A 23,143-nucleotide genomic window follows, 5' to 3' on the forward strand; every position below is an offset into this window, starting at 1 on the left:
GGTTTACAACCGCTTTAATATGCACTTTATGTGCGAAGAGGAAGCATTGTCCAAAGGAGTCAGGTCTGAGTCTCTTCAAAAATCCCACACTTTTTAAAAATTGTCCAAACAGTTTCTAAGAGTATGGATGACATTTTTCATATGGGATTACTTGGTCAACCAAAAGAATACATTGATGTAGACAGGGGAGAAGCTGGTTGCATCCATCTTAAAGCTATCACCTTATAGGTCATAAAAAGCTCCTAACCTAGGACACCAAACAGGCAAATCTCAGAGGAGCAGGGGAGGGACGGAGGATATTAAGTCTGTTGCTTGGGACCAAAAATGTATTGCAGGGCATGACCATATTCAATGGACAAAGTCTACTTCGGGTTGTTGACAGCATGCAGTTTATATAGGATAACCAATCCATTCTGCGTAGGCCAGTTGGTTTTATGCCGCGTACACACGGTCCGAGAATCCGTCGGAATGCGTCTTATCGGACCGTGTCGTCAGATTATCCGACTGTGTGTGGTATGCATCGGACTGATTCCGTCCGAATCTCCGTCGGACCCAATTTTCCAACATGTTGGAAATATTTCCCGACCAACTGGGCCGGTCGGACGTAATCCGATATTGTGTAGAGAATTTTGATCGGACACAATCCCTCAGACTAAATCTGACGGACAAAATCCGATTTGGTTGGCAGAATCTCCGACCGTGTGTACAGGGGCTTAGATATGCTTGGTGGATAATGTACAGTTCAATGAGCTTGTTTTTGACAGCTGAAGATACTGACAAATTTAATTTTAAAATATCATCCCAATCACCAGATGACAAGATTAACATTAGTGTTTTCCACTATAGTAAATATCTTTGTTTGCAAGCCTGTAAATGTTCAAAAAGCATGAACTTGTTTTTGCGAAAGCCCGATTATTAAAAAGGCTAATATTTATATTATATATATATATATATATATATATATATATATATATATATATACACACACACAAACACACACAGTTGCGCTCAAAAATTTGCATACCCTAGCAGAAATTGTGACATGTTGGCATTTATGTTGAAAATTTCATCATGACAAAAAACTCTCTTTTATTTAATCACTTCAATACAGGGCACGTTCCCCCCTTCCTGCCCAAGAAAAATTTCAGCTTTCAGGGTTGTCGCTGTTTAAATGACAATTGTCATGCTACGCTGTACCCAAACAACATTTTTATAATTTCCTTCCCACAAATAGAGCTTTCTTTTGATGGTATTTGATCACCTCTACAGTTTATATTTTTTGCTAAACAAATAAAAAAATTTAGCAATTTTTTTTTTTTCGTTTCTGTTATAAAATTTTGTAAATAAGTAAGTTTTCACCTTCACTGATGGGCGCTGATAAGGCTGCACTGCTGGGCACTGATAAGGTGGCACTCATTAGCACGGATGAGGTGGTACCAATAAGGTGGCACTGATGGGCACTAATGGGTGGCACTGGTATGCAGCACTGATGGGCACTCATAGGCGGCACAGATGGGCTCCCAAAGGCGGCACAGATGGGCACTAAAAGGCGGCACAGATGGGTACTTATGGGTGGCACTGATAGGCAGCACTGATGGGCACTCATAGGTGAGCACTGATGGGCACTGATAGGTGGCACTGAGTTTTTTGGATGCTTTTTAACCCTTTCATGACTAAGCCTATTTTTGGCATTTGGTGTTTACAAGTTAAAATCCATATTTTTTGCTAGAAAATTACTTGGAACCCCCAAACATTATATATATATTTTTAGCAGAGACTCTAGAGAATCAAACGGCGATTGTTGCAATATTTTATGTCACACAGTATTTGCGCAGTGTTTTAAACGCAACTTTTTGGGAAAAGGGACACATGAATTTAAAAAAAACGAAACAGTAACATTAGCCCAATTATTTTGCATAATGTGAAAGATAATGTTACGCCGAGTAAATAGATACCAAACATGTCACACTTTATAATCGCACGCACTCGTGGATTGACGACAAAGTACGGTACCTAAAAATCTCAATAGGCGACGCTTTACATTTTTTTTACTGTTACCAGGTTAGCGTTACTGAGGAGTTCTAGTGCTAAAATTATTGCTCTCGCTCTGACGATCGCGGCAATACCTCACATGTGTGATTTGAACACCGTTTACATATGGGGGCGCGACTTCTGTACGCGTTTTCTTTGCTTCATGAGTTCGCGGGGACGGCAGGCGCTTTAAAAAAAAAAATTTTTGTTTTTATTTATTTTATTTATTTTATTTATATTAAAATGACTAAATTGTTTTTTTTAAAAAATAAAAAATTTGATCACTTTTATTGCTGTCACAAGGAATGTAAACATCCCTTGTAACAGTAATAGGTGGTGAAAGGTACTCTTTAAAAAAAACCCCATCCCTCCTTTACACTTCAATGTATTCAGATCGCCGAAAACGGCGATTCTGAATACCGTATATTTTTTTAAAACCGGCGCCATTGGCAGCCAAGTAAACGGGAAGTGACGTCATGACGTCGCTTCCATGTTTACTATTAGCAGGAGGCAACGGATGAATCGGTGCTCCCGATTGATCGGGATCACCGGTAACAGCGGTGGGATGCGGCGGGAGGGGGGGACGTCCCCTCCCGCTCCTCCGGCATAACAGCCGAGCGCCTTTTAGCTTCCGTTGTTATGGCTGGATAGCCAATCGCCCGCTGGAAAAAACGGTACAGGGATGATGCCTGCAGGTGCGGGCATCATCCCGGTATACCCCCCGGAAGCCGAGTACGCAGATCTGCGTACGCTTGGCGGGAAGGGGTTAAACCCTAATGATATGTGATAATACATGGTTTCATGTGATCACTATCCTTAAATAAAAGACAGTTTTTTGGTATGATCAGTCATATTTTCAATATTAATGCCAAAATGTCCCAATTTCTGCCAGGGTATGCAAACCTTTACTCAACTGTGTGATATATATTTACCAGTATACATCAATACTTGTAATTATAGAACTGTTCTAAAAATTCAGAGCGTGACACCACTATTCCACATTGACACACCAATAAAGAAAAAATAAATCAATATACATAAATCCTAATGTAAGTTTACCACCTATATGTAAGTATATAAGTCCAAATAAAATAAGTAGTTACGGTATGTGCAGTTCCACCATCATAGCAAATCTTGCCATATGGTTTCACTCATGAATTTCAATAAGCAGCCTCAACATTAATTGAAGCTTCTTGTCAAGTGCTAAGACCCAAAATATAGGTGGTCTTATAGCAACTTGTTGTCGGGAATCATCCATCCCCAGCCTTGCAACCATATGGCATATCACAGCAACCTGTTGTTTAATGGCACTTAGGAACTCTAGGGTACATCAGCAGGGATTCACTGTTTGCATCTCCACTCTCCCATGTACATAATGCCATATCAAGGGATAAGCAGGCATTCCATACATTCCATAGTGCAGGTACATATGCTTATATAACTCTTGCTTTCTTTTGGTGCATGCTAATGGACATGGATCTTTGGCCTGTAGCAGTGGTGGCTGGTGCTCAAAATGTTTGGAGGGGGGGGGCCGTAAACAAACAAAAAAATTCTGAAAAATACAGAAAAAAACCCCCCATCAAATGCAGCCACTGTGCCCCATCAAATGCAGCTATTGTGCCCCATCAAATGCAGCCACTTTGCCCCATCAAATGCACCCTCACTGTGCCTGTCAAATGCACCCTCACTGTGCCCCATCAGATGCAGCCGCTGTGCCCCATCAAATGCAGCCAGTGTGCTTATCATATGCAGCCAGTGTGCCCATCAAATGCATCCTCACTGTGCCCAAATACAGCCACTATGCCCATCATATGCAGCCACTGTGCCCATCAAATTCAGTCTCACTGTGCAGTGCCCATGATATACAGCCACTGTGCCCCATGATATGCAGCCACTGTGCCCATGATATGCAGCTACTGTGCCTATGATATGCAGCCACTGTGCCCCATGATAGGCAACCACTGTGCCCCATGATATGCATCCACTGTGCCCTATGATATGCAGTCACTGTGCCCATCATATGCAGCCAGTGTGCCCATCATATGCAGCCACTGTGACCTGTCCACCCGCTCGCTATCTGACCAGCACTTACCCCATCTTGGTGGCGAGTCAGGCAGTGGGGGACAGCGGGGGACAGCGGGGGACAGCGGAAAGCGAGTCTAGCAGCGGGTCCTCCATGCTCCATGCTTCCCTGAATCTTTTTACAATCAGTTAGGTGTCCAATAGGATCACCTCTGCCTTCAGCCAATCAGGTGAGGGATATTAACCCCATGCTTCCTGATTGGCAGAAAGGGCAGTTCAGTGTTAGAAAAGCAAATATTCATTTGCTTTTCTAACACATCTGGGTGGGCTCCGAGCGCAATGCTCTGCTCCACGAATCCACCTTTTTTGAAAAAAAAAACCCACAAAGAATACTGTGCTAGAAAGTATTACATAAATATAAAAAATCAATGTGAACAGCAGCAGCCAAAAAATTTGAGATATGCACAATTCAAACAAATGGAAATAAAGGAAAAAGCTGCGCTAAAGGCAAATAAAAAATAAGTCTGTGATAAAGCCCATATAAATGAAATGAGAATATTTGTCCAGTGAATAAACAGCAAAGGTGAACATAAATTCCACGTAGCTCGTAACTCGCTGTCCTTGTCTAGGGGTTCCCAGGTTTTTTTTTAACTTTATTTCTTTATTAAGATATTTATTTTGTTTACAAAATACATCAAAATTAAACATCCCCTCAGCCCCCCCCCCCTCCCATCACCTTATCAGATAAAAATATAACAAAAAAAAAAAAAGAATGGTTCATATCTTGGGTGACCTAAGAGGGGATTGGTATCATGAGGGCCATCCTAGCTGATGTTCCATGTAATCTACCGTATATACTCGAGTATAGATCGACTCGAATATAAGCCGAGGCCCCTAATTTACCACAAAAAAACTGGGAAAACTTATTGACTCCTCTATAAGCCGAGGGTGAGACATGCAGCAGCTACTGTTACAGCTTAAAAGAGTGGAAAAGAGGGTCAACAATGCCCATCTGCAGCTGCATACCTCCCTGTGTACCTCCCTGTGTACTTCCCTGTGTCCATTGCAGCCTACCTGTGTCCTGTGCATGCCTCCGTGTGCCAATCTGCAGCCTCTGTGTCCTTCTGCAGCCTCTGTGTCCTTCTGCAGCCTCTGTGTCCTTCTGCAGCTCCGTGTGCCACTGTGTGCCATTTTGCACCGATCAGCATGTATCAGCATGTCATAAAAACATACGGCGGCCATGCCAGGATTCAAAAGCCGCACCTCTCCTCCTCGTCTGTGACAGACGGCGGCCATTCCACTGTTCAAAAGCCGCGCCTCCCTGTCTGTGATAGGCAGAACACTCAATTTCCCAGCAGTCAGTGTTCCGCCTATCACAGACATCCTCTCATCCTCGTCCGCAGGGCCGCTGATAGAAATCATGGGGCCCCGTACAGCCTACCTGACGGGGCCCCCTTCAGCTCCACCCTGGCCCCGCCCCTAGTCCCTCCTCCAGCCCCACCCCTGGCCCCACCCATTGCCCCTCCCCAGACACGTGACACTGACAACAGATGGCACGTGACACTGACAGGTGGCACTGATGACAAATGGCACTGATACATGGCACTGATGACAGATGGCACTATGTGGCACTGATGACACGTGGTACTGGCGACAGGTGGCACTGACGACAGGTGGCACTGACGACAGGTGGCACTGGGGGCAGATGGCACTGGGGGCAGGTAGCACTGGGGTGGATGGCACTGGGGGCAGGTAGCACTGGGGTGGATGGCACTGGGGGCAGGTAGCACTGGGGTGGATGGCACTGGGGCAGGTAGCACTGGGGTGGATGGCACTGGGGGGGATGGCACTGGGGCAGATGGCACTGGGGCAGATGGCACTGGGGCGGATGGCACTGGGGCAGATGGCACTGCTGGGGGCGGATGGCACTGCTGGGGGCGGATGGCACTGCTGGGGGGTACAAAATTGCTTACGATTTTTAAAATAAAGGATTGTAATCATTATAAGTATGACAAAAATACACACCTCACCTTGTCCCCAACTTCAAGATAAGATCTCACCTCGATCGCCCGGCCCCTGCTCTCTCTGCTTCTGGTTAGTCATGTGTAGAGAGAGAGAGGATTGGGCATATCACTCCGCAGCATAACCTTTCTATGTTAATGCTGTGCGGTGTGCGATGTGCGGAGCGGGTGCAGAAGCTGTATTCGTCCGCGCCCGAAAAAGAAGAAAGAGTCCCCCCCACTACAGGCAGCCGCATACACATAGCGTAGAACACATACTGAAAAAAAGTGGGTTGTGCTGGAGGTAGAGGGGATTATGGCTGGATGTTCCATGATCGTGGAGGAACTTTTTTTTTTTTTATACATACAATTTTTGGCAGTTAGGTTGCCCGGGCCCCCCTGCTGGTCAGGCCCGGTACAGCAGGGCCAGATGTACTGGCCTATCAGCGGCCCTGCTCGTCCGTAGTATGAGGATGAGCGGATGTCCGTGATAGGCGGAACACTGACTGCTGGGAAATTGAGTGTTCCGCCTATCACAGACAGGGAGGCGCGGCTTTTGAACAGTGGAATGGCCACCGTCTGTCTGCGCAACACGCTGATCAGGTAGGCAGACGGCGGTGACTCGAGTATAAGCCGAGGGGGGCACTTTCAGCCTAAAAAAAGGGGCTGAAAATCTCGGCTTATACTCGAGTATATACGGTAGATTCCCACTTTATTACACTTCCCTCTCATCCCCATTCTCGCACACTTCCACCCTCTTCATTTGCCCTCTTACTTTAATTCTTATTGGGTCAATTTTCATTGTTAAAATATTTTTTCCACACTATTATTATTCACATATCAATCTCTCTGGCTTCCCACCAAGGTTTCCATATCTTGTAATATTTCTTTAAAGTCCCTTGTTTTATATATAACGCTTTCTCTTTAAGAATTACCACATTCATGCTATTTATCCATTCTCTACCAGATGGTGGCAACACCGACAACCATCTTAGGGCAATCAGTTTCCTTGCCTGAAATAGGCATCTCAGAACCGCTGTCTGGCTGCTTCCCAGGATTCCAACTCCTTCAACTAATCCCAGGAGACAATACTTCGCCTCCATCCTGGTGGAGGTTCCATACACACGATCAATGGTTCCTGTCACCTCCATCCAGTAGCGGATAAACTTCATGTCTCCCTCCATTGAATCATGTCTCCCTCCGTGTCCCCGCACTGGGGGCAGCTTGCGTCCGGCTGTCGGCCAAATTGAAAAAGTTTACGAGGAGTATAATAAGTTCTATATAATAAGAACAGATGTGCCATCCTCTGAGAGGGAGAGAGTGATACCAACGGAGCCAGTTCAAGAATTCGATTCCATTGTATTTCGGAGATATCTCACACATCTTTTTCCCACTTCCTCTTTTACATAGGGATCTCTATCCCTCCCATTCTTCCCTTGTTTATATGTGGGTATATTTTCGAAATTAAACCTATCCCTATTTCTGCATTAATTATTTTTTGAAGAACTGGGATTGCGCTCCATTCTAAGGTCCTCCCTCTAAACTGCTCCTCCAGTGCGTGCCTGACCTGCACATACTTATAGAAGGATTTATTTGGTAGAGCAAAATAGTCTCTCAGTTCCTGAAAGGTTTTCAGGGCACCATCTCGGTATAGCTAACGATAAATTTTATTCCACATCTCTCCCATTCTCTTACTGTCCCCATCTTCTGCAGTTCTCCCAATTTGCTATACTTCCATAAGGTGGTATGCTCATTAAATCCTCTGTATTTTAATATGGCCTTCGCTGTGTCCCACACTCTCATCATTAAACTCAAATTAGGGAGTCCTAATGGAAAGCATCCTGCCTCCAGAGCTTCCACTATTGAGTCATGTGGTATGTTTTGTAGGAGCATTTTTCTCCCTGCCTCTCCCCCTTCTAAAATACACCCCCTCATATACTGGGGTTATGACGCGAGGAAGTAGCTAAAGGGGTGAAAAATGGAACAAACTCCCCCACAGAGGGGTTTTTAGGCAGCAAAACAATAAATGTATGACAGTGTAGTATACATTTTTTTTAATATTTATTAACATAAAAAACAATATAGCACATGGGTAAAAACATGAGCTCCACTGAACAGTTGAAAAACTCAAAATAATAACATAAAGACTGTATGGGAAATACAAATCAATAATGGATGTGCAGAAAGACACGACACTGTACAAGTACAACAACAGTGAAGGTATAGTACTAACGCGTTTCAACCCACTCAAAGGGTCTTCTTCAGAGAAATTGTCTGTTATAAAACAAAAATATAATGAATATATACATCAAGTATTACTTGTTTATAATAGGGGTACCTAATATTCTAATATGGTTACCCAATGATGCACGTCCAAAGAGATAAAAAGAGTAATTTCAGTGGAGTTCCCCCTTAAAACGACTGCCTCAATTTCCCTCCACACATATAGAGTGTCCCCAGGTCCACAATGTCGCCAAGTGCCAAGAGAGGAAGTTGAGGTCCAGTGTCGTGGCTTACGAGAGGTCACACTACTACCTCATCCCCCATGAACATAGGGAGTGGGTGCGGATGTTGGTGGCCGGACAGTGTGGTGGATCGCACCTGCAGCAGAATTCCATATAGGTATAGGGTTAAAGATATGCACTTAAAGTATAGTAAGTAGATATCTGCAGTGCATGAATCTATTATCATACCACTAATCTGTATGTGTGAATAACACCCAGATGTTTTATATATATATATATATATATATATATATATATATATATATATATATATATATATATATATATATATATAAAGAAGAAAAGGAAGAAAGCTCGCGGTCCCAAGTGTTTGAGGTTGATGTCACAAAAAAAAAAAAAAGTGGGGAGGGAAGGGGCCACCACGCCAAGTGAAAAAATGATGATTGAGTGAAAATGCGAGTGAAAAAACAATAATGAACAAGTAAAAGAACAACAGTGTGGTGGAAAAAAATAAAAATAAAATTGAGGAGATATATGCAAGTGAGAAAGAGTGTATATACCGTAGTGAAAAGATCATGTGCCAGTATAAGTGTAGCAAGGTGCATGATGAATATGATAATAACCAAATAAGGACGAATATATGGTGGTGAGATACACCTAAAGCAAGAAAGTAATAGTGCTAAGGAGTGAGGAACTGATGAGCAAAAACCATGGTGAACATGCACGCCTCATAAGGCAAACAAAGTCCTTTATAGAGAGATATTGGGGTTATGACACGAGGAAGTAGCTAAAGGGGTGTGGGAGCGCTAATCCTCCTTCCTGTTTTTGTAACTGCAAAGTACTCAATCGAATTCTTGCCGACCCAAATCAGTTCCCTGAACACGATGTCTGCCTTTTGAAAACACATTTTATATAACCTAATTGAGGAGTTATGCAATACATAGAGAAGCTGCGGCATCCATATAATTTTGATTAAATTACAGCGACCTGCCACAGATAATGGCAGGCGCTTCCACACTTTTGTCTTCGTCCTAAATTTATTCAGTAACGGGATTATATTATCTGCTGCGTACTGTTGAGGGTCTCTGGATACGTTTATTCCTAGGTATTTAAATTTACTTACTACTTGGATCTGGGTCACCTCCTCAGGCAAGGGGCTTCCCAGAGGATCTACTGGCAGAAGGCTAGATTTTTCCCAATTTATCTTAAGGCTGGGTTCACACTGCTGCGGGGGGAGAACCGGATGTGATTCGCACAGCAAATCACATCCGATCTCCGTAGCGCTGCGAGTTCAGCCATACAGATAGTATGGCTGAACTCGCAGCGGTCCCGCAGCAAACTCGCACGGGACCCTTTTTTGGGTCCGCAACGGAATCGGATCGCATGGGGGTTCACACCATGCGATCCGATTCCTGTGCGAGTCGGCAGATCGCACTGCGATATGCCGACGGATCTGGGGGTGTCATTAACATATCATTGACACTCCCAGCCGTCCGCATAGGGCAGTGTGAACTGCCGGCGGGAGGTGTGCGATGCGGGAAAACGCAGCGGATTCGCGGCGTTCCCGCATCGCAGCAATGTGAACCTAGCCTAAGGCCCGGAAATTTGGCCAAATTTGTTAATAATGTCCATAGCTTTCTGAAGGGAATCCTTCGCCAAGGAATAACAGAAGATCATCCGCGTATAATGCTACTTTTTCTTTCAAGTCTCCCCTTCTAAGACCCTTCACCTGAGCAGAAGACCGCAGGGCAATGGCCAGAGGCTCAATTGCAATGGCAAAGAGGAGGGGTGACAAGGGACACCCTTGTCTTGTCCCCCTCCCCAGTCTAAATTTGTCGGACTTTTCATTATTCACCTTTACTCTGGCTTCTGGTGCCCTATAAAGCATTTTTACCCATTTCATGAAACCTGGGCCAAATTGGGCCGTCTCCATAACTCTCCAGAGATATTGCCACTCAAGACTATCAAAGGCCTTGGCGGCATTGAAAGACAAAATAGCCCTCTCTCCACTCTCATCCGTAGGGACCTGAAGATTCAAGTATACCCTCCTTATATTTGTGCTAGTAGTTCTTCTGAGTATAAAACCTGATTGATCAGGGTGGATGAGTTTCAGTATAACCTTATTCATCCTAGCCCCCAAGACCTTTGCCAGTATTTTTATGTCAGTGTTTAAAAAAAAACGATAGGCCTATATCAAGTGGGTCTTTACCCTCCTTGTGTATAGTGATTATGGTGGATTCCATCATCGATGAGGGGAGCTCTCCCCTTATCAATGACCAATTCAATACCCTCAACAGCTCGAGAAGCAATACCTTCCCATACTGCCGATATAGCTCAGTGGGGAGTCCATCTGGGCCCGGGGATTTCTGTTGCGCCATCTCAATAGTGACCCTTTGTATTTCCTCTATCGTTATAGGTCTATCTAACTCAGTTCTATCTGTCTCATCAAGACAGGGGAAATTCAGATCCGTGAGAAAGCTGTCCATTTCATCCCCCATTTCGAGCCCCCACGTGTAGCGCTTACCCCCGAAAGGAGCAGCTGAATTTTTCTGGGTTTACCGATTACCTCCACCAGCTCGTAACTCGTTGTCCTTGTCTAGGGGTTCCCAGGGTTGATGACCCAGTAACTGTAGAAACCGACACTTGAATTCCTTGTTAGGATTTTTATTTTGCGTAAAACAGTTGAACAAATGGAGTCTCTAAGTTGGGAATAGAGGGTATCAGGCATGGGCGTCCGCAGAACTTTTTTCAGGGGGGGCATAATTTTAGGTCACCCATGCTCCGCCCCTTTTTGACAATGCCATGAAGCTGAGGGGCTGTCATTATCACATAAAGCACAGGCATGTGCCCATCAAATTTGGTCTGTACAGTACGGGGGGGGGCGATGATGACAGTATGTGTATATATAGGGGATGGATGGCATTAGTATATACAGGTAGGAGGGTGGGTGTATATAGCTGTATTCAGGACAGATGATGTATATCTGCAGTCAGTGATGATGGAGGAAGGTCTCTATATACAGGAAGGAAGGTGGGTATATACATCTACCTGTATATAGAGACCTTCTCCATCATCACTGACTGCAGATATACATCATCTGTCCTGAATACAGCTATATATACAGGACAGATGATGTACAGTATATCTGCAGTCAGTGATGATGGAAGAATACAAGGAGGAAGATGGATGTTGGGTAGATAAGGGTCCGAGTGATGTCCATCAGCTGGATATATAAGGTGGTCTGGAGGTGATGCAGGCTGGTGGGAGTAAGGGGCTGAGATGTAGTCAGATAGTGATGTTTATAATTAAAAAATAAATAAAAAATATTGTGCACATGTACTAATATATACAACAATACATAATACAAAATTGGTATGTAAAGAAAACATCCTCTTTATGTACTTTATGTATCTCCAGATAATGTGAAATGTATTTATGACAATTCATGTAACCCTGTGTTATCCAAGCTCTGAGTCTGCACCATCAGAAGTGCAAACTCACCACACAGTCAGCGTTACATGAATGGTACTTTCACTTTATCTGTACAGAGTGATTGGGGGATGTTTATATGGATAGGGGCTGTGTGCCAGTTTGGGAGATATCTGCTGCACTCGGCTATCTCTTCATTCTCCTTGTCTTCTTATCACTGATCACAATACCTACAAGACAAATCCTACAGAGATGTTGTCAGCTTGTGTTCCAAGGACACTTTACTCAGTAAAACACTGAACTCACCTCCTCCCTGTAGTGTGAGCAGACATCCCGACCTGCAGTAGCTACAGGGAGCTCCGCCCCCTCAGCTCACTGCACTGGTGATCGGAGGAGGGGGAAGGAGGTGAGTCAGATCCCACAGTGCAGGAGACGGAGGGAGAGAAGAGCTTTGGAGGTTCTAAACACATACACCGCTGGCACAGGTTATGTATTTAGAAGCTGCTGTCCCCACAGTAGCAACTGTACCCCCCCATCCACTTACTCTGGGTCCTCAGTCCGCCCCTGGTAAGAATGAAGGAGACTGGTTCCATCGGCTAGATGTGCTGCTGTGATAAGCAGCCGACACCTGTCGCAGAAGAGCTTCATTGCCACGCCAGTCCTCACAGGATATGCGGGAATGTACCCAAAGCAGCGGTTCCCACTTTGCCCCCTAGGGACACCAGGGCTCCTTTTCAATTGCATGGGTTGTACCCCCCTGATGGGGGCCCTGCCAGGGGGGGTCACTCGCCCCCCCTTGCCCCTACCTGCGGACGCCCATGGTATCAGGGTAAAGTTTAGCTCAGGTGCTTGGAACTGCTGACTTCAATACAAGTTTCTCTCTGTACATAATCCAGGGAATAGCCACTCGCAACTGGATTCTTTAACCGTTGGATAAATCCTTGACCTTGGATCGAGCAGCCAACAGGTAATTCTAGCCTTGCAAAGTCTCTCACACAGACTTGGTTGAAAAACATAATTGCCCTCTTACTGAAGAGTCCTCCCCTGGTCGCGTGTAGAGTTGCTGGCCCTCTCCAAACCCGAGATGGCACCGGAACACCTTAGAATCCTCCTTCCAGTTACTGCACCTCGAACTAGCCAGTTCCGAGGCTCAGAAAAGGATGGATCGACACCCCAGGCCATGAGGGCCCCTGGGGGCTGGTCAGGAGGACCAGGACCACGGAGTCAGCAACAACTTCTGGACCGGAAAACCCAGAACCACGTGACTTCAGCACCTTAAGTACCCTCCCCCCGAATACACAGCGAGACAAACGCCCACTGGCTCAGAGAGAGAGATTGGTACCCAATGCGTCCAACCAGACTGCGTTCTAATGTCTCTCACAGGTGCGAACCTCACCTATGAACAGGCAGAACCTTAATACAGCCCAGCCAAACTGATGCCAAAGCATAATTTAGGACAATTAACCCCAAAACTTAACTATAGTTTTGGGCAAAAACTAAATTTACAGACATAACGTGTACTCATTAGGGGTACCGGCGCTACATATATATGCATTGTACAATTGGGTCACTGGCTTAGCATGGGCACCATGTAGAGAATTCCTTGCACTTTCCCTAATTAATTCAAAGCAGTCTCCTATTGGATTAGGTGGAAGGGTGGGGCTAATGATGTCATGATTCCCTATGTCTAAAATTCTGAAATGGTAAATATATTAAAGTGTTAATAAACCCAGGACCCTCCATTCACTATATCTGGTATCCCACAGTACACAGAACATGGAAATGCAATTATTTTAGTAATTATAAACGGCTAAATACCTTTTTGCATCATCAGTATATAGCAGTCTTGTGACTTCTATCAGTGTCCGGCCCAGCACTGGTTAAAGCTTGTAGGAGGCGTTTTCATTCTCCTATGACTGTCCTATGAGGCTTCTTGACCCTTGAACCTCTGTCTGGACAGTGTTGATTGGCCCTGTGCAGATCACATGCACCTAGGGTTGCCACCTGTCCAGGATTCACCCGGACAGTTTGGGTTTGGAATCATGCGTCCGGGTTTCAGACTGCCTAAAACCCGGAAACATTATTTAGACTGGACTATGGCTTCCCAGCAGGCTTGGTGGCTGCAGTTGTCTAAGTTGAGAGTGTCTGTTACACTCTTTCACACTGCCCAAAGCCAGCATTAACAACCCCCCCCCCCCAAACACACACACAGACAGGAGAGGAGAGGGCACGATCTGCGCCTCTTCACCCCCCCACCCCTACCCTCTGTGTCTGCCCACACGCCAATCCCCGGTGCTGTGCCTCAGAATAGGAAAGCAAGTTGGTGCCATAAATTTGAAGTACAGCAGCTTCAGATACATCTGGATGAGAGGTGCTGACTGCCAAGGGGTGAGTGAGCTCACTATCCATACCTGTCTGTAACTGAAGTCTCCCCCTTCTCTCTCCTGCCTCTGAGTAAGTACACTAAGGAAAATCAGTGTTCTCAGAGCACCCCTTACATCAGATTTCCCCTTTACATCAGAGTTCTCATTGTTCCCCTTTAAATCAGGGTTCCCAGAGGATCCCTTATGTTAGAATGAAAGGGAACTCTGTGGACTCTGATGTAAAGGGGGGCTCTTGTTCTTAACGTTATATGATTAGAAATGTTATTTAATAGCAAACTAAAGTGCTCGGGTTTGACTTGAAGAAAAGGTGGCAATCCTACATGCACCCTCCCAAAAAAACAAACAAAAAAAAAACTCTCTAGCAATACACACCAACCTTAGCATGTGAAGAGTGCCCCCAAGGCTCTGTACTATCATCAAATGGATTGGGGACTGTGTATAAAGGGGAGGATCAGAGAAGACAGGATCAAACAGCCTTTTTACGCAATGCGGAGGATTAATTTCTTACGTTTCACAGTGAGTATAACCAGTGGTGGCTGGTGAAGTTTTAGGATACAGCTTAGCCTCACAGATCAGGGTATACAGATCAGGGTATACAGACCAGGGTATACAGACCAGCCTCACAGACCAGGGTATACATATCAGCCTCACAGACCAGGGTATACAGAGCAGCCTTACAGATCAGGGTATGCAGAGCAGCACTTACCGCCAGGGCTCTCCTCCTCTTCTGTGGCGGGGCTCACTCTCCTCCTCATCTGTGGTGAGGCTCACTCTCCTTCTCCTCCTCTCCTGAAGTGGCGGCTCTGGTGTCCGCTCCGGCTTCCAGGCTTTTTTCGCTAAAGCGCCTGTAGGTAGCCATTGAATCGCCTGGCGCTTTGGCCAATCGGGACCTGCCTCCTGATTAGCGTGGAGGAAGGTTAATGTGAAAATAGCGAAAATTCATTTGGTATGCCATACAACAGGGTGGGATCGGGAAGCAGTGCTCTTTGCCCGAGCCCATCCTATTTTGAAAGCCTATTAGAGCCTCTGGCTCTAATCACATGATTCAAAATAAACACCCCCGCCTAACCCCGCCATAGTAATTCATGTGTCCGGCGTCCTGAAAGGGGCCGAGGACATGGATTGGGAGGGCAGTGGAGGTGCCAGGAGGAGCAGCGCCTGTGCGCCCACAATGCACAGGCCGCCACTGAGTATAACAAGCATGCTCTACTGCATATATAGACTGATTTTACTAATATGGGTTTAGTAACCCTTTAATGATTGGTAATCTTTGAAATATTACATTTATGGTTCAAATGAGAAAAAACTGAGGAACCCGCTGTACTAACTATGCAATGTTAGTACAGTGATCCTCCCACTGTGGTATTGCGTTCTGACAGGGGGATCACCCCCCCCCCCCCCGCCAAAAAACATTGGTCAGTGCTCGCAGCCATTGGCTGACAGCACTGATCAGATGCCAAACGGTTTCTGGTTTTTCAGCATTCCCTCTAGATGCTCCTTTCAAACAATCACCTGTACATATGGGTCGAATGTCAGCCAAAAGCAGCTGTTACAGTAGAAACTGGCCAGTTTCTAATGTAACGGCTGATTTTGGCCAACTTTCAGCCCATGTGTGTGGAGCTTAAAGGGGTTGTAAAGGTTTGTTTTTTATTTTCTAAATAGGTTCCTTTAAGCTAGTGCATTGTTGGTTCACTTAACTTTTCCTTCAATTTCCCTTCTAAATGTTTTTTTTCTTTGTCTGAATTTCTCACTTCCTGTTTCTCCTCAGTAAACTTCACACCTTCATCCGAGTGGTGCTTAGTCAGTCAGAACAGATTACTGAACAGCTTACTGAGGAGGAACAGGAAGTGAGAAATTCAGACAAAGAAAACAAAGAAAAAAAAAATTTAGAAGGGAAATCGAAGGAAAAGGTAAGTGAACCAACAATACACTAGCTTAAAGGAACCTATTTAGAAAATAAAAAACGAACCTTTACAACCCCTTTAAGTCTTAAAGGACCACAGAAAATATTGTATTGTGATAACTGTATCCGGTTAATACATATAATGATAACAGTCATTACATGAATTTCTTTTCACTTTTACCCAGCTTTTTTATATTTATCTGCACATTTACATGTACAACGCAGGAAGAGATTTCACTGTTTATATTCATGAAGTTCTATTCACAAAGCTTAAAAGAGAAGTATGGGATTTTTTTTTGAATCATACTTACCTAGGTGGATGCAGCATCAGTTCAAGGGTGCATTTGTCCCCCTGCCAGCTCTAAGGGCCCTTTCACACGGACGTGTACAGGCTCCGCTTTGCTCAGCAGGGATCGATCCGTCGATCCCCGCTGAGCAGGCAGATGACAGGTCTGTGTCTGCACACTGTGCAGGGACCGACCTGTCAGAGCGTCGCTCTCCTCTATAGGGGATCAGATGAAGACCGTAGAGTCCGTTTTCATCCGCTGTCTACTGAAAATGGGTCACAGGCCTGCAGAATGAACTGCACTCCTGTGATCCAGAGGAGAAGTACAGCCAAACAAGCTTTCCTTGTACTTTTCCTTTAAACTCAGAGTGAGATTTGCAGCCATATGTCTGTAGATTTTAGATCTCTTTGGCTGAAAATGGTTGTTTCTTTCTGACAATAAGAATCCTACTTGGTGAGTTTTTTAAAGTATGCACATATTGTCACATAACTTACTGATTTCAAAGAGAACCATTTTCACTTTGCCCTTCCGTCTGCAAACAAGACAAACATTCCACTCTTTCACAATCCAATGTAAATATGAAGGATGGATTTTGTAGCTAACGCATTAATATTTTTGCTTTAGTTTCCTCCCTGAAACTAAAGCAAAACTTCCTTTCTTGTTGGGCGTCTACGGAAGACTAAAATCATGCTGCATATTTTGAGGAAACATGCATAGTGGATTATATTTCCCTTTTCATCACGTGATATTCACAAGTCATTCGTGACTTTTCTTCCTGCAATAAAAGCCCCCTGTGTAGCCTGAGAGAGCAAACACCATTGTTTATTTTCAGTAAGTAACATTTTAGGATTTTTTTTGTTACATTTTCATGATTTAAATGTGGCTGTTATTTAAATGTGACATTGATTTAAATGTGACTTTCTCAATCTTCCAGTATTTTATGGTATTGCTTTGTACACAGACGTGCAGCAACAAGGGACTTCTCTTATAGCAGGCTGTGCAATCGGCACCCATGAGCCATTTCACTTGGGTGGCCAAAAGGCATTACAAACAGGTGGTTGTTGAGCAGTAGATTTCCCCACTTTGATTCTATTATTGCAATCAAACAAGACTGTTCCATAGGCGTGCGCACAGTGTGTGCCGGATGGGCCTGGGCACACCCTAATCAACCCATGCATTATCGCTTTATTTGCCAGTGGGAAGATGGGAAACATTTCCCTCTTACTGGCTCTGCCATGAGAGAAGTGCTTATGCACTTCTCTTTCACTGTGTCGTCAGGGAGATCAATGTGCCAGTGCCATATATATGTACACACACACACAAACGTGTTTTTGAGCTTTAGGGTGCACACTAGACATGTGAAATTAGTTTGTACGAAACTCTAATTCGCACGAATTTCCCTAAATTCGTACGTTCAGGAAGATCTGAAATACGAATTGCCATTTGTCCGAATTTTGTACGAAATACGAACTTTTGTTTACGAATTTCGGATCAGTCGTCGTCAACGACTCATTATGCTTATTATGAGGGGCTCCCACCATCCCTGTGCTATGCTGACTTCCTCCTGGGGCTACACCCCTGCTGTGCTCATTATGAGGGGCTTCCACCATTCCTGTGCTGTGCTGACATACCGAGCACAGCAGGGGATAAAAACCAAACTTCCATCAGCATCGACTGTCATATTGAGGTATATATATTTTTGCCTTTAAATTCATCGCAAAGAATGTTCGTACAAGTTAACGAACCTAACGACAATTCTTATTTAGTATGAATTGAAATTGAATTTCGGATATGAATTACGACGTACAAATTGATTCTAATACGAACTGTAACAGAACGAAAATAAACAAATTTATTGACGGCGCCCATGTCTAGTGCACACCTATAACTGTACTAATGCCATGGTTACAATGCTTTTCTTCATGGCAATTTTAACTTGCCTTGCAGAGTGCCATCAGAAGTGATAACAAAAAAAATGTGGATGAGCTGTAGTTTTACCACCATCTGACTGCTCCTTTTTCAGCTGCAAAGTCAGCGGCTGAGGGTGTACACAGTGCCTGCATAACGCCTTTCAAAAGCCTTTCCAGTCTCTTCAGCGTGAAAGCCCGAGGGCTTTCACACTGGAGCGGTGCGCTTGCAGGACGGTAAAAAAAGTCCTGCAAGTAGCATCTTTGCAGCACTGTAGGAGCGGTGTACACATCGCACCCAAAGTGCCCTTGCCCATTGAAATCAATGGGGCAGCACCGCCAAACCACTGGCAAAGCGCCGCTGCAGTGGCGCTTTGTCGTCAGATTTAACCCTTTTTTGGCCACTAGCAGGGGTTAAAACTAGGCCGCTAGTGGCCGAATAGCGCAGCTAAAACTACGTTAAAGCGGCGCTAGAAATAGCACTGCTTTACCCCCAACGCCCGCCCCAGTGTGAAAGTAGGCTCATTGTCACATTTGGCTGGCCACTTTGGCAGCATGGCTAACTGGACAGGCAAGTATTGAGCATTTACTTTGGAAAGAGATCTTATTTGCAGGTTTTTAGCGAAAGAGTTGCTTTAAAGTATTTAAAATTTAGTTGGAGTGTCAGTGGACAAAGGTCAGCTCAAGTTTAATACATACCTCCCAGCCCTGGAACTTGAATAGAGACACTTTGGGATATACATAGTAGTAGACATGCAGCATGCTCTTTCCACACAAAAATCTCAGTCCTTGTACACGCCTAAATTATTATGCTATGAGTGAGATTCTCACAGACACACATATAGGGACACATATAGGGACCCTTACCTTGTAAAACAACTCATTCAGTTTAAAACAGAATCCAATTTGTTTGTGTATAGATATTAAAAAATTAAAATTATAAATACTTTTTTTTTTTTTATATGTGATCACATGACCTCTGTTCTCAGCTGCATAAGGTGCTTGGGGAGGTGGGTGTGGCAGCAATTGGAGGACAGGCAGACTGTGCTCCCAGCACAGCCAGAAAACTGACCATGCTGGGATGGAGTTGCTCTCATGCTTAGCATAGTCAGTTTGAAATAACAAAGATGTGGGACTGGCAGGATGCCCGGGTATTTAACACAAATCAAGAAATGCAAAGAGAATAGCACACTTTTTAACATAAGTTCAAAGTGTAACAGACATAATCAGGAATATGAAATGTTGGAGTAACGTACACTGTAAAGCAGGGGTGTCCCGCGGAGCCCTCTTATGTGGCCCGCGACCTCCTGCTCTGGGACGGTGGTTTGACAAGCCCAGATCACAGGTTGCCGACCCATCATCCCAGAGCATCAGTGTTGTAACTGAAGCAGGCGGTAGAGAAAGCAAGAAGCTGCAGAGCAGAGCCACATAAGCTGATGCTTCCTGTATAGCGCCAGCTCTTGTCACAATCAATACTAAATGCATTCTGCCTGGGACAGCAACAGCCGGGATAAACTGAATGGAAGACTGTTATTAAAGGTGTGTTTGCTACTGAAATCAGTGTATATATAGGCATATCTGTTCTTCAGTGGTTACTAGGCTGCTGTTAAACTAATCCTGCACCTGCGGGTTACCTGCACTGAGCCATAGACTGTTATTACCTGTGGGTTTGGTGTGCTTTTAGAACGTGCACTATACCATCAGGATATAATAGAAGTCTATGGCAAAGTGCAGCTAACCTGCAGGAAAGCTAGAGGTGCACGTGGCGCATCAGTGTGAAAGCAGCATTAGGACCCAATCGGACCCTCCATTCACCTCTATGTCCATTTACCCCTGCTTACCTTCAATCCGATACGCTAAAAAAAGGAGGAGGGCCCATAGGGTAGCATGGGCTGTGTCCATATCCGTTCTGCATATGCAGCGTAGATACGGACCTGTCATCCACCCATTACATTATTTTGGCCCGCGACTGGTTACCATAGCATGGGCTGTGTCCATATCCGTTCTGCATATGCAGGGTAGATACGGACCAGTCATCCACCCATTACATTATTTTGGCCCGCGACCGGTTACCAAGTCGCTTCGATGGCCCTCGCTCATCAAATGGTTGGGCACCCCTGCTGTAAAGTAAGACTAAAGACAACATTTAGAGTAAGGGAGGGTTGTAACCCCTATAAATTTCTTCTGGCTCTCTACTCTATCCAAAGCTTACCAAAAAGTTTGCCTTTAGTTATACTTTAAAAAAAACTGATTACACACCAGTGGTGGCTGGTAAAGTTTTAGGATGGGGGGTCAGCAGACCCCGCCCCTTCCCGGTTGGTCACACCCCTTATAGAATCCACCCGCTCTGTCCCCTGTATTCCACTTGCTTCCACTCATAGTGTCAGGAGTATACAGCTCAGCATCACAGGACAGAGTATATAGCTCAGCCTTGCAGATTATGGTATATAGCGCAGCCTTACAGATCAGTGCAAACAAACTGAAAAATTACACTCTTAGTAATGAAGGACTCTAAATAGGCATTTATCAGGTGATTATGTGTCAGCCTGGTATATAACATTTTTCACAAGCCTGGCATATAGCATTTTTCACAAAGCCTGGGATATAGCATTTCTCACAAAGCCTGGCAGCTCCTGGCTGGTTTTCAATTCCGTGGTGAAAAGCTGTTTGGGGAGGATTTGGACAAATATATCCAAAAGATATCAAATGGGAAAAGTACCCTTTTGCCAGTTAGTAAAAAGAGTAAACGTCCCTCATTTAAACGGGCTCTTCTCCAGTGCCAGGGGCATCAGCCTCCAGGCAGTCACGACGGCCTCCTCTGTCAGGTTTAAGAGGTAAACCTCCTGGTCAACCCCAGGGACAAAAGAAGTTCTGGGGGAGAAAACCTACAAGACAGAATGCTAAAGCCTCTTTATGAAGGGTGCCCCACTAGTTTGAGTGGGAGGAAGACTTCTGCAGTTCTCAAGGGTCTGGCAGGAAGGATTTCAAGACAGATGGGTGGTCTCCACAATAGTTCCAGGTTACAAACTAGAGTTCCGAGAATTCCCATCTCAGTTTCCTCAGGTCAAATATCCCCAAAGATCCAGAGAAACAGAAGTCTTTCTTTCAAGCGTTAGACCGACCTTTGTCACAAAAAGTGATCATGGTGGTTCCCATGGAAGAGCAGGGGTTGGGGTTTTATTCACGGTGCCAAAACCAAATGGATATGTCAGACCCATTCTAGATATCAAAGATCTAAACCGGTTCCTGAATATCCGCTCTTTTCGCATGAAATCTATCCAATCAGTAGTCTCCATCCTACAAGGAGGAGAACTTTTGACATCAATCGACATCAAGGATTCATACCTGCATGTACCCATTTACCCCGCTCACCAGAAATATCTGCGTTTCAAAGTAGAAAAACTTAATTTTCAGTTTGTAGCCTTGCCTTTCGGTCTAGCTACTGCACCTCGGTGTTTACAAAACTTCTGGCCCTTCCTCTGGCCAGATTAAGGACTCAAGGTATAACGATAATAGCATACCTAGATGACCTGCTCTTGATAGACCGGTCGGTAGCCCGCTTGGACCAAAGTATGGTCACCACAGTCAACTACCTGGAATACCTAGGTTGGGTCCTCAACCTAGAGAAATCTTCTTTAAATCTAGTAAGAAGATTAGAGTACTTGGGTCTGGGTATAGATACAGCCCGGAAGAGAGTGTTTTTACCCCAGGGAAAGATCAGCACTATGTATGAGCTGATTCAGGTGGTCAGGGCGAAGAAGGGTCCTTCTATTCGCCTTTGTATGAGGTTGTTGGGGAAAATGGGGGTTTAATTCGAAGCGGTTCCCTATGTTCATTCGAGACTGCTGCAAAACAGTATCCTGTCTGAGTGGAACAAGAAGGTCCAAGCACTAGATTTTACCATGCGCTTGTCGAAAAAAGTGCGCCAGAGCCTCAGTTGGTGGAGGATATCTGAGAATCTGCAAAAGGGGAAATCCTTCTTACCAGTTACCTGGAAGGTGGAAACAGATGCCAGCCTTTCGGGTTGGGGAGCAGTTCTGGGAGAACCAAGTTTGTCCAAGGTAAATGGTCCAGAACCAAAAGGACCTTGCCCATCAACATTCTAGAGATTCGGGCAGCGCACCTAGCCCTAAAGGCCTGGACATTCAGGTTGTGGGATTCTCCTATCTGGATTCAATCTGACAATGCCACAGCAGTGGCTTATATCAATCACCAAGGGGGCACCAGACATCAGGCAGCCCAGGGAGAGGTAAACCATATCCTAACTTGGGCAGAAAAGCATGTGCTGTGCATATCGGCAATCTTCATTCCAGGGGTAGGGAACTGGCAGGCAGACTACTTAAGTCACCATCAGAATGGTCCCTTCACCCTGACATCTTCCTGGCTATATGCCAAAAGTGGGGGATCCCGGACGTAGATCTGTTTGCGTCCAGGTTCAATAACCATGTCGCCAACTTTGTGTCAAGAACAAGGGATCCACTCGCATTCAGAACAGATGTGTTGGTGACCCCGTGGGATCAGTTCTCACTGATTTATGCTTTCCCTCCTATTCTGCTGATACTACGACTTCTTTTCAGGATCAAGCAGGAACAGAATTTGGTGGTTCTTGTGGCCCCAGCATGGCCCAGAAGATCTTGGTATGCAGAAATAGTAAAGATGGCGGTAGGGGCCCCATGGACCCTACCACCACGTCCAGACCTTCTATTGCAGAGACC

At 44.9% G+C, this 23,143-nt stretch overlaps 1 protein-coding gene and 1 long non-coding RNA gene across 3 annotated transcripts in view; one reads left to right on the forward strand and one right to left on the reverse strand.

Annotated features, from left to right (window-relative positions):
- Positions 1 to 8,092: 8,092 nt before the first annotated feature.
- LOC143940768 (uncharacterized) lies at positions 8,093 to 12,325 on the reverse strand. Its single transcript, XR_013263930.1, has 3 exons — positions 12,254 to 12,325; positions 8,413 to 8,654; positions 8,093 to 8,327 (listed from the first exon to the last, which is right to left on the reverse strand). It is a non-coding gene; the product is annotated as an uncharacterized LOC143940768 (long non-coding RNA).
- Positions 12,326 to 12,355: 30 nt separating this feature from the next.
- LOC143940765 (baculoviral IAP repeat-containing protein 1e-like) overlaps positions 12,356 to 23,143 on the forward strand; it is a 95,865-nt gene continuing 85,077 nt past the window's right edge. Inside the window, exon 1 of one of the 2 annotated variants that reach the window (XM_077462482.1) lies at positions 12,356 to 12,914. The gene's annotated coding sequence lies outside the window, so the exon portion shown is untranslated. Of the gene's footprint in view, positions 12,915 to 17,161; positions 17,353 to 23,143 lie in introns of those variants that run through there. The other variant, XM_077462481.1, reaches the window with a different exon arrangement.

Source organism: Lithobates pipiens, unplaced genomic scaffold, assembly GCF_037356315.1.
Source record: "Lithobates pipiens isolate NorthernLeopardFrog02 unplaced genomic scaffold, aLitPip1_a1.2 Scaffold_3, whole genome shotgun sequence".
Classification (NCBI taxonomy): Eukaryota; Metazoa; Chordata; class Amphibia; order Anura; family Ranidae; genus Lithobates; species Lithobates pipiens.